Here is a 12,608-nt window from a genome sequence, read left to right as displayed (position 1 = left end):
GGGATTGCTTTGGAAACACTCGAGAGAAACAAACACTTTCAGGGCATGTCTACACTAGGAAATTATTTTTAAATAATATTTTTTGAAATAATAACTCCCAAAATAACTATTTTGAAATAATGTGTCCACACTACAGGGAAGCCTAGAAATTAGTCTGAGGTGGGCTCCCTCAATGTGGATGTGCTACCTTGACTTAGAGCCCCAGGAAGCACTGGGGAGAAATTATTCTGAATGACTCTGGGGAGCAGTTATTTCAAAGTAGCAGCAGTGGAGCATTCGTGCTACCGCTATTTTAAAATAAGCATTATTCCTTGTGGAAAGTAGGAGTTATTATTTCAAAATAACCAGCCTATTATTTTGAAACAACGAGCTTGGTAGTGCGGCTGCTCCACTTGTTATTTTGAAAAAAGTCATATATATAGTAGCCCAGGGTATGTCTACACTACCCCGCTAGTTCGAATGTATGCATACCGCACTTGCTAATGAAGCCCGGGATTTGAATTTCCCGGGCTTCATTAGCATAAGCGGGGAGCCGCCATTTTTAAATCCCCGCTGCTTCGGACCCCGTGTAGCGCGGCTACACGGGGCTCGAACTAGGTAGTTCGGACTAGGGTTCCTATTCCGAACTACCGTTACTCCTCGTGCTTTGGCCCTGCATGGTAGATCAGTCTGTGGGCTGGGCCCAGCTGGCTGAAAGTGCCCCTCCCCTACAGCCTTGCCGGGCATGCTCACTGGTGAGCTAGAGTATAAGAGGCCCAGTGGAGTGCTCTCTCTGCAGTGCTCTGAAGCAGAGGTAGTCCCTGAAGCCTGTAGACTAGCTCTCAGGGCCGTATTTACCCCAGTAGGGGAGTGCTACAAAGACTAGGCTTGAGGACCGCATTTACCCCAATAGGGGAGCCTTACAAGGACTAGGACTCAGGTCCATATTTACTCCGATGGCAGAGCGCAGCCAAGACTAGGCTGCAGGCCCATATTTACCCCAAGAAAGGGGCCTGCACTACAGACTGAGCTGCAAGGCCGTATTGACCCCGATAGGGGTGCATCACAATTACTAGGCCGCAGGGCCGTATTCACTCCCAGAGAGGGACTTGTTTTAGAGACAGTTACAGGGCTGTATTGACCCCGATAGGGGGGAATCCCAAGGACTAGGCCGCATGGCCATATTTACCCCAAGAGAGGGGCCTGCTTTAGAGACTGGGCTGTAGGGCTGTATTGACCCTGATAGAGGGGGCACCATAAGGACTTGGCCTCAGGGCTGTATTTAACCCCAATAGAGGGGCATCAGAGACTCAGACACCGGCCATTGGGCCGCGCAGACCACAGTAAGTGGGCCCGTGCAGGATTTTAACCACGGGATCTTGCACAAGGGGAACACACTCCTCGACACTCTCCTCAATTGATTACTTCCCTAAGAATTCCACCAGCAGGCTTTTCCATTGTTACCACTTTCTGCTGGGCCAGGGCCTCCTCCTCTTTATTGTCAGCCACCTCTTCCACCTCTCTCTAGCTCTAAGTGTAAGGGTATGTCTACACTACAGTGCTAATTCAAACTAACTTAGTTCGAATTAGTTAATTCGAACTAAGCTAATTCGAATTAGCGCAGCTAGACCTAAAAACTAGTTCGAATTAGCATTTTGCTAATTCGAACTAGCATGTTCACATTGAGTGGACCCTGAACAGAGGTTAAGGATGGCCGGAAGCAGTGCCAGCAGGGCATCAGAGTAGGACTTAGAGCGTGGAGCTGCTGTCTCAGGCTAGCCGAGGGCTGTGCTTAAAGGGACCCGACCCCCACCCCGGACAGACAGTTCTCAGGGGTGCCCCGCTTGCAAAGCAGTCCTTGCTTGGATTGCCCGGAGTACTGGGAGGGGGGCAATAGAGTTTCCCTGGTGTTGGCCAGAGTGGCCACCAGGGAAAGCTGGGGAGGGCTAGCCTCCCACTAGTTCGAATTGAGGGGCTACACACCCCTTAATTCGAACTAGTAAGTTCGAACTAGGCTTAGTCCTCGTAAAATGAGGTTTACCTAGTTCGAACTAAGCGCTCCACTAGTTCGAATTAAGTTCGAACTAGCGAAGCGCTAGTGTAGCGCCTATCAAAGTTAATTCGAACTAACGTCTGTTAGTTCGAATTAACTTTGTAGTGTAGACATACACTAAGAGACTTTGAGAAGAAATACCATAAGCTACATTGCAGTCCTACAGCTTCAAAATTCATGAGTCAGATCCTTCTAAAAAACCATGAGTTTGGCTTAAAGTGCATAAAGCAATATATTCCAGGGTGTGTGAGACAATCTCCTGATTTTTTAAGGCTTTAGAGGGAAAGCCCAAATGTTTCTACTGTAGTTAAAAACTAAACCTTAAATGCCCACACGAGGCATTTGCAGACCACCTTGTTGGTTGTATTGTGAAGGAGTGCTTGTGGGGTGAAGAGTTTTTCACTTTCCCCTAACTTCAGAGCCATAAAAGTTGTCATTGTGGTGTTCTCCATACATGTCCCCTATCACAGACCACCCTCCTTCCTATCCAGCAATCCTTTCTCCTTGGTGTCTTGCCCACACTTACTCATCTCTAACTCCGTTAGTCTGCTGTCCTTCTGTTCTTTCTTATACTTATCTGTCAGATTTCATCTATTCTGTGAAAATTGCCTGTTGCTGACAACTGGTACAGATGACTTGGTGCTAACATGATCTAACTGCATATGAGGAAAAAGGCAAAGTGCATCTTGTTCAGAAGCCAGGGATTCATCCAGTGTGCATTGATTTAAATCAAAGCAATTTAAATGATCAATTTGAATCATGATATAAATAGTCAAGCAGGAATCCTACATTTAAATCACCAATTTTAACTGTGTTTTGCATTTTAGCTGTTTACCTGAAGAAAGGTGTAATTGGTTGATTCTCACTGGTAACCATTAAAATCTGTTGCTTTGCAAGTACTGTAAACTTATTCTTTACATTTAATTTGGTGGAGTTTTTTTGCTCACCCGGAGGATATATTATATGCCCATTTATTTAAATAACAACTTACATGTTATTCAGATGATTATTTTTTACATAATTAACTATTTTTGGAAATAGTTTATTATGCACTTCTTATTTACTAGATGATTAATTTTTTACTTGTAATTTGTGTCAGGCTCTATTTGGATAGAAATTCAAATAAATTAAAAATGTGCAGAACAGCAGTCAGTTATTTTTTATTAGTTAAATCAAACTACCTCCAATGTGCTGGATACATAAGAAAAAAATCAAAATGTTTTGCTTTTAAGACCAATTAAATTATCAAAAAAGGCAATATTATCCAGCACTGGTAAAGCAAACAGGCAGTTTCTGTTCACCACATCTTTCAAGATTTTAGAGGTAGCAGATCTCATCCTCATACACCTAGGCTACGTTTAGACTGGCATGATTTTCCGCAAATGCTTTTAATGGAAAAGTTTTTCCGTTAAAAGCATTTGCAGAAAAGAGTGTCTAGATTGGCACAGACACTTTTCCGCAAAAGCACTTTTTGCAGAAAAGCGTCTGTGCCAATCTAGACGCGGTTTTGCGCAAGAAAGCCCCGATCGCCATTTTCGCGATCGGGGCTTTTTTGCGCAAAACAATATCGCGTTGTCTATACTGGCCCTCTTGCACAAAAGCATTTGCGCAAGAGGGCTTTTGCCCGAATGTGAGCAGCATAGCATTTCCTCAAGAACACTGACAATCTTACATGAGATCGTCAGTGTTCTTGCGGAAATTCAAGCAGCCAGTGTAGACAGCTGGCAAGTTTTTCTGCAAAAGCAGCTGCTTTTGCGGAAAAACTTACCAGTCTAGACGCAGCCCATGTGTTTATTCATAATTTGGAAAAGGAAAAACAAGCTTTTTTGCTTTTTCCGTTATCAAATGGATTCTTAACTTTGAATGTATTACTCAATGAACTGAACTAGGCGAGTAAACTAAAATGAAGAAAACATTCTAACTGCATCTTCAGAAGAAGCTCCTGCTGCTAAAAGCTAGTTTAGCCCTTCAGTGAACTTTGGTTGCAGGTGTTTAGCCAATGACTTCCACCAGTTCAGTGCTTTTACTTTGTTTAAAACTTGGCAGCAAACATATACTGCTTACTATGATTTTTTGTATTTCATTTACTTTATTTTAATATAAGCTGGGCCTTAAAACAAGTTTTCAATTTCATATTCAATTTTAAACAGGATTATTTAAAAAAATACATAATTTTAATAATACAAAACTTAAACACTCCATTTTATTTTTTTAAATAATTGATTTTTTGTTCATTCTGGTTAAAACCTGCCAGTGTAAATAAAAATTTATGTTTTGTGCCCCATACTCTCCCTACCTAGCCCCCAACATTTCCCTGTCACCATAGTTGCCCTGCCTGCATATCTTTACCTGAGGGTATCCCAGCCTTATTACTACTGGCAACAGGAGGAGACAATGGCCATCTTTAATAGGGGCAGCCTATCTTCTGCAAAGCCTTGCTAAAGGGCTACTTGTGGCTTTAGGATTATTGACAATAATAGGAGACAGTAGCTATATTTGATTAAAGCAAAACATTAGATTAATGAATTCATTAGTATCTCTGTGCCAAACTTTAAAATTCTGAAGACAAAAAAGCAGTGACTCTCCTCCACCACTCTGTGATAGCATTGCTCTTCTGCATATTCTCTGCGCTGTAGCCAACAGGAGCATTTCCACCACAGTGCTCAGTTACTGGGTTATACTGGTATCTGTGCTATGTGATTTTCCTGGGGTATGGAGCCTCTTCATAAATAGGTTGTTTGTGTAATCAAGCAGTTTATTCTATGCACATTTTCCTCAGTGGATAATTAATGTAATGAGACTCTGACACAGTGCAGGCCCGCAAAGGTATTTGCACACCTAACTCCCATTAAAATCAATGGGACCAGGGCCATAACAAGGGTGAGGCAAGTGAGGCACTTGCCTTGGGTGCATAGCTGAGAGGGTGCAGAAAAGACAGCTACTATGCTGTTGTCACTTGTGCCTCATGCCACATCAGCACCCCCGCCTGTGCCGAGGATGGTCTTGCCTCAAGTACCAAATTAGCTAGTTACAGCTCTGCAATGGAAATTAGGTACCAAAATACCTTTGAGGATGTAGGCCCAGGATACTCCTGCTCCCCTTTATACTCATAAACCCCCACCATGAGGTTCTGATTCTGCTGTTCTGGAGAGAGAGTTGGGACAGGCTGGTTCCCCTCTTATATCTGAGGGAAAGCTGGGTCAAGTGACACAGACTCTAGCTCGATTTATTTGTGTCAAGCTTCCCCTTCACCTGAGAACCTTCCCATCAGGGGGATTCTGGGGGCAAGCATGGTAGCAGAAGCCTGTGGGGCACCTGCAGAGATGCTTCTGCTGATTTCCCTTGGGATTGTTCACTAGCTGCTTCTCTAGGGGGAAAATCATCCCTCCTCTCTCCTACCTTCAGCATCAGAATGAATAATAATCTCTGGAAGTTGAAATGCATGGTGTTTTCACTCCCCTCTATGGGTTATTCCGTATAGGGAACAATGAGTTCATTGTTCTCCAGGCTTCCCATTGCTTCAGGGGCAGATAAGCCAGCCTCAGATGACTTTACCCCTCTTTAGTCTCCATAACCATCAGGTCTGATCTGGCTTGTTAAAACTTGCACACTATTGCACACATTGCACCCAGCATTTGCAATGTGTCTTTTTCTATAAGAGCTTACGTCCTCCCTAATCCCTGTAGTCAGACCTGGAACATAGTCAGCTCCTGTGGCCTCAGAGAACTCCATCCGTACAGTCAAGAAGACGCAGACCTCATACAAAGAAGGATGAGTGCTCTTGCTAAATGTCAAGAGCAGTACATTAATACAATATGGATTTGAGAACGCTAGAGGGAGCCGAAGGAAGGAGTCAAGAAGTGAGGAAAGAAAAGGGCAAGATGATGGAGCTCTGTTATCACTTGTGAATTGGTATAATAAACAAGGAAAGGTTGATCCTAATGACAGCTTGCTTACTTCAGCCACAACACACCATGGAGCACCGCCAGACTACATTGAAATAAATGGCAGCTGCTAAGATCTCAGAATCTTCCAAGTGTTATGTACCCTGTTTCAATGAAATCTCAAAATGATAAGGGCATCTAGTCTCTCTCAAACAGAGCCCACCAGGGGAGCAGGGGAGGGAGGAGCCAAAGGTATAGATAGTGAGATAACAGTTATATATCACCAGGCCAACATATGGTCAGCTATTAAATAGCTTTTGTGGCATTAGAGCTATCTTTGCTCTAGATTAGCTCAGAATTTTAGAGAATTGTTAATTATCTATACCAGGAGATCAGCTTTCTGTCAACTTGAAGGTGAAAGAGCATGTCAGGTGTGGGGAGACTTGCTAAAACTTGGTACCTGACAGCTCTTCTCCCTGCTCAAAGTTTCAGCCAGCTGGCAGACTTTGGGATATAATAGCTGTTAAATGTTCCATCCTCCTAACTTGTCCTCACTTTGGCTCATGTGACTATGTCACATGGGTGGTCATGTCACCAACCATTCACTGCTGGCATGGGCTCCCAAACAGTTTGTCTGGAGTTGGGGTTTTGCTTGAGTCAAGGATTGGTGGATGTTAGTCATAATATGGCAGGGTACAGGCTGGGTTTAGTGAATGGGATAATTGGTAAGAGTTGTTTTAAAGTGTTCCGTTAACTTTCACAAGTAGATTTTGAAATAGTGGCATGGAAAGTTGTGCTGCAACATCTATTAAAGTTACTGTACCAGAGACTTATGTTATTCATAATAAAAAAATAGGCTTGCCCTAATAGTATAGCTTTATCTCGCTCACCATCAGAAATTGGTCCAATAAAAGATTTGACCTTATTCCCTTGTCTCTCTAATATCTTGGGACCAACATGGCTACCACAACACTTCATACAACATATAGTATATAGCACCTCTTCCAATCCTGTGTCCAGCAATTTTTTCCTCATCATTCTTCCTAACTAAAGGTAACAGTTATGCCCACTTTGGAAACAGTTTTGCATAGACTAAGAAGCTGTCACAATTTTTAAGAGAGCTGCAGCTTGAACTAGATTTCATCTTTGTGTATCACTGCTCATGTCAAAGTATAAATGTGCTCAGACATAAGAGTTGTCCTGCTTTCATCAAGGGAGCCAGCCTGCCTTTGCCTAGTTCTGCTTGGTTAAGCTTGTTATTTAAATTGTTAAAATTGAGACGTTGGCAGTAAATTTCAGAGAAGATATAACAATTATTAGATACAAGCAGGGCTCTTGTACTTGGGAGCATATCAGTGGCCGCCATCCACAGCAGAATTAGCTGCAAATAATTTACAACAGTTTCTTTAAGAAGTGTGCCCTGTAGTACTTGGATGACATTAAATCAGCGTCATTCCCCAACTGGATCATATTTCCAAGTGTAAGAGAGATTTGAGGCAAGTCAGCACAGTGGCTCAGCACTCCAGGGGCTACCTTTTAAAGCTGATGACTCTCGAAGAACGGCACTTTGATTCCCGATGCTGCCTTCTGGCCAGGAGCGGTGAGCCTCTGTGTCTTTGATATGTCAGGCAAGGGAGCCACAACAGTACAATAGCCCCTTAGGGGGTGGGGAGTAGAAAACAAGGAGGGTGTCTGAGTGACCTTGTGCCGTTCAGCTCTCACATGACTATTACTGAAAACTGGTTGACACGGGGGGCGAGGGAGGGCCATGTGGGGAAGCCTGAAGTCCTGCAATATATAGGCCAGGGTTGCCAAAAGGTGTCACTACTGGTGCTAAAAGAAATAAGCACAGTGGGAAGGGAGTGGAGAAAATAAAACTGGAGTAACATCAAATGAAGTGCACAAACGTCTAATTTAAACAAGTGACTTGTTGGGCTCAATCAGTGTCGGCTGTATAAGAAGAGGAGCATTTTTGCCAAACAGGCTTCATTTCCCTGCAAGGGAAATGAATTTAATCTACTAAAAGGCAAAGGCTTATAATATAAATGGACTAAGGAGTCAAAAGCAAGGAAGTGAAAATACGTATGTTAGAAACTGAAAAGAGGAAGAGGTGTGCATCACAGGGGTAGGGAGCTCTCATGCTGCTTTCTACCCCCTTTGGGTCTGTATGATGTTTCTTTAGACTGTTAAGTCTATGATAATATGGGGATGAAGAGTGCAACATAAAAACGTCGAGACATGCAGTGGACCAGTAAGGGCAAAGATTTGTCTTATTGCGTGTTTGTAAAATGCTCTGAATGCTTTTGGGCACTATGCTCTCAAACCTGACTTCTGCTGTGTGCCTGTTTAGGGGAATAAGAGAGAATGTGATGTCTCTTTTCGTGCCTTCCGGGGGTTCACACACAGCTGGAGCCAACCCAAGAGGCAGTGCCCACAATCTACAACTTCTTTTCTTTCCCTTCCGTGCACATAGGTGAAGAGTAGAAGGAGACTTAGTTCTACCCTCTCTCTATGCTGGCCAGTGTACTAGAGAGGAAATGATCTGTCTTAGGAAAAGGACTAGTGCAGATTACTTCCTCCCTGGAACAAGAGGGACCAGCCTGTGACTGAAAGTGCCAGGCTAGTTTCTGCTCTGCTCCTGCCCCTTACTCAGGTTGGTTTGTAAGGTTTCAGCCCAACCCTCTACAAACAAGCACCAGTAACACTGAAACAGAATGTTAAGCTTTCCATGATGAATTGTAGCAAATCCCTTCTCATAAGGCTTAGCAATGAATTTCAGGGAATATTTTGAGTAGTTTGAGAATCACTCAAAGTCACACATGTGAGGTTTTTACTTAATGCACAAGAACAAGAGTGATTCTTTCCTCATTTTTTGGAGCCACCCTCTTCGGCATCTGGTTCTCCTTCTGGTCCCAATGATTAATGGAAAGCTTTGGTTCCAAAGACCTGCAAACTTTGAGAGGAGTCAATTTCAATAATACTGTGACAGGGTCAGAGCAGCAGGTTACAAAAAAGTAGTAGAGGGGAACCTGGAGGGGGCAGGTTCCCCTCAACACCCACTTCCCCAATGCAACGTGGGGAAAAGACTTGAAGTTAATTCTCCCCTTATATCATACTCTAGCCAAAGACAAAAAGAACTCAACAAACATCAAACTAACTCCCTACAAGTGGTGCCTAAAATTGAGGGCTGCTGTGAGCCTCTGAAAGCACAAGTCCCACCGAGTTTAAGTAGGAGCTTTTTCACAATACCTAGCTCTTATCAGAGGATCTCAAAGCTAGAAATATTAAATGTGATATTCTCATCAAATTCCAGCTAAGGTAATTATCCTACCTACCTAATACTCCTTGAAATCAGAGTCTTCTTCACACAGAAATTCTTCACTCATCTGAAGTGAAGACTTTTAAATAATGTTGCTCTGGATTGTTAAGTTATTGTATTTCATCCCAGAGGTGTCTGCATTGCCATAGTAAAAGAAATGCACATTTATTAAGTTTGCAAGGTGTTTGTGAACTTTCTATATCAAAAGAGGTTTTATTTCAGAAAGTGTGTGGATGTATTTATATGCATGAACGGTGCGAGCATTTGGCATCCTGAAATCAGGCTGAGTTTGGGCTGTCTTGTTGGTGAACATCAGTGCAGACTCAAGAATAAATTAGGAACCTGAGTTGATGCTGATCACATGGCCCCGTTGCAAAATATGCTCCTGTGCATTTCTCTTTTCATCTCTGTTGTGGGATTTGATGACCCCTATGTAGTCTTTAAGGAGTGACAGGTGGCGGCTACTTCTACTTCATCTTCCAAGTGGCCACCTTGCAGAAGCCAGTCCCCCTCTGCATGATGAAATATGTCTTTGAAGGGCAGGATACAACTCATTTTTATTATTTTTAATTGAATGGCCCCAAATGTGTTAGAAGCCTAAACAACAAACAAACAGAAAAACCAGACAAACCCCAATCCCAAGTCAAAGGCACATATTCCAGATAGTTTACCATCTAGAGTATACATGACACACGAGGACCACAGGCCAACAAGAAAAGGGAGAGGGATGACAGAGGTGACAATAATAAGATCATGTGGGTCTCTAGGAAGGCATGAATACATTTAGATAGATGGCTCCATTAAAACTTGTACTGTTGTTCCCTTTTCTCCCCACCTACCTCTCACAGGTCTCACAGGGGACGGCTTGGGAAGTAGGAGGTGCTCCAGGCATAAGGGACAATATGTAAGAAGACCCAGAGATGGTAAGATAGGGTCACAGAAGCTGGTGTCATTGCCAGAGTAAGGTGGGAGGGTGACAGCCAACAAAAGGAGATCAGGTCAGAGAGCGAGGCAGTGGTTGCATGGTGCAGGTCCTTGAAGGCATGGACAATACCTTTGAGTTTGTTGTGATACATAATGAGGAACCATTCAGGGATCCACTGGGAGGACAGGTAGGGGCATGGTTAAAGTAACAGACAAGACAGATGACTTTGGGTGAATGGGAGGGGACCCTGTATGGAGCAGTTGGACTGCAAACAGCCATAATTTGCTCTATTTCCAGATTGCAAAACAGAGGTCTGAGAGGTTAAACAACTGGCTTATGGTCACACAGTGAGTCAGTGATGAAGCCAGGGACTGGATTATCCTGTCTCCTGGAGCACAGTACAGACCACTGGCAGAAAAAGTGTTTCCCTACTTCCTTTGCCCTCACCCCTTTCTACCCTCTCCAAAGACCCTTGTAGGGACTGAATAGGGGAGAAGGTGAGTGATCCCTATCTAGGAACCTCCAGAAGAACCGGCTGTGGGGAGTGGCTATTTGTACTTTATAGACTAGAGATATGCAGAGTGGAGTGGGTGACCTAGCTACAGGATGAAGAATGAATTAGGAGAAAGGCTTCTTCTCAAAGCCAACAAAGGTAAGGTAAGGAGAGGTACTGGAGGCAGAGGGAAGGGAAAAGCATGGATGTATGTTGGTGAAGAGGGGCAGAGGGAGAAGTCCGAAGGGAAGAAATGGTCATCTGGCCTGTGTGGGGCATTCTTGGAGGGTTAAGTGTGTTAGAAGTTGACCCTCCAAGGGACCCTGCAGTGTTTGATTCCCTGGCAACCCCTGTGAGTGAACCTTACAGGATTTGTGCCAGTTTCCAGAAATGAAGCTGATGATTTTTGCTCCTGAAACAACCCTGCCCACTGGACTAACTTCACCGGAGGTGCGTCTAGACTACATTCCTCTTTCGAAAGAGGAATATAAATGAAGAAAATAAAAAATGCAAATGAAGCACAGATTTACAAATCTCACGCTTCATTTGCATAATCGCATCCTATTGCTTTTTTGAAAAAAGTTTTTGTGATAAAAAAAGCAGTCTAGACATGGTTCTTTTGAAAAAAAATCCCTATTTCGAAAGAACCCTGTAAACCGCATTTTTTCAGGAATAAGGGCTCTTTCGAAAAGGCATTTTTTCCCAGAGAACTGCATCTAGATTGCTTTTCTTTTAATTGAAAAAACCTTTTTCGAAAAAGTGATCAGACATGATTATGCAAATGAAGCCTGAGATTTGTAAATCTGCGCTTCATTTGCATTTTTTATTTCCTTCATTTACAGTCGCCTTTCGAAAGAGGAATGTAGTCTAGACGCACCCCGGAGAGCATAACTCAGAGATTCCTTTCTGAACAGATTGTGCACTGTATATTAAATAGGAAATGTCAAATATACATATATTTTTAAAATATGCTTTTAAAAATTGCCCACAAAACCCCCCCAACTGTCATTCTGAAGGGAAGGTGCTGCTAACGTGGTCTGGAAATGCCACTGTTCTCAGTTTCATCTTTTTCTCTTGGTGTGACTGTGACATGTGCTGGTATTTCCTTTGCAAGATAACAATAGATGCAGGACATTTCAGGAAATACAAGGAGACAGCTAACCATAGTATCTGCAGCATTATCAAAGCTGGCATAATGCTGGGCGGAATCTAACCAGAAGGCTGCAGTGGCCCAAACTGGACCCATAACTTCAAAAATGTAATTTCTCATCAGCAATGTGACTGGTCAATCCTTGGTTAAAAGTGTACAGGCAGAATGCAAAGCTGTGCTCTCAGCATACTTAATATGTGTTTCCAGAATAAGGAACCTTTTTTAAAAACACCGTGTGAACCAAATATGAATGTTGACAGCAGTCCAAAAATTCTTATTGCAGGATGGCATCTGAATGGAGAGTGAAAGCATTGGTCTCCTTTTTTCTGGCTGGCCTTCCTCAGCATTGTCTTCTCAGGGAACACCACAGCGCTCTAACTACAGCCTGAGAGCCAATAAGCACATTTTATGATTGTTCGCTAGGTTCAAAACACTTGAAACATTTCAAAGTGCCTGACATCCTTTCAAGTTAGCTGCTATAAAACCAAGTGCAAATAGAGTGGGTTTCAGAGAAGCTCTGTCAATCAGCGCTCAATCTGTATGTTCTCCAAGACATTCCTTATCCTGGCTGATTTATTTCATATTAAAAGGGCTGTCAATCTGTATCACAGGAACAGGTTGAAAAAACGTGAGTGATGTTTGTGATTTTTATTTTGTTTTGTCTCTCTCTCCCTCTCTCCTTCCTTTACCCATCCCCCCCCTTTATTTTTCTTTGAGTATGGCATTGATGTTGTATACCACATGCATTTAAATTGGAAATATATTTTGCAAAGCTATAGTAGACCCTTTTTTATTATCAATCAAA

General features: G+C 42.9%; 1 long non-coding RNA gene across 2 annotated transcripts in view; it reads left to right on the top strand.

Moving 5' to 3' along the window:
- The first annotated feature begins 11,915 nt into the window (after positions 1 to 11,915).
- Positions 11,916 to 12,608, top strand: part of LOC106733013 (uncharacterized) — a 103,729-nt gene continuing 103,036 nt past the window's right edge. The window contains exon 1 of one of the 2 annotated variants that reach the window (XR_012901985.1): positions 11,916 to 12,431. This is a non-coding gene — a long non-coding RNA (uncharacterized LOC106733013). The remainder of the gene's footprint in view (positions 12,432 to 12,608) is intronic. The other variant, XR_012901984.1, reaches the window with a different exon arrangement.

This window comes from Pelodiscus sinensis, chromosome 2 (genome assembly GCF_049634645.1).
Source record: "Pelodiscus sinensis isolate JC-2024 chromosome 2, ASM4963464v1, whole genome shotgun sequence".
In the NCBI taxonomy this organism is placed as follows: Eukaryota; Metazoa; Chordata; order Testudines; family Trionychidae; genus Pelodiscus; species Pelodiscus sinensis.
The sequence above is the reverse complement of the archived record's forward strand: the minus strand, read 5'-3'. Positions and strand labels throughout refer to the sequence as shown.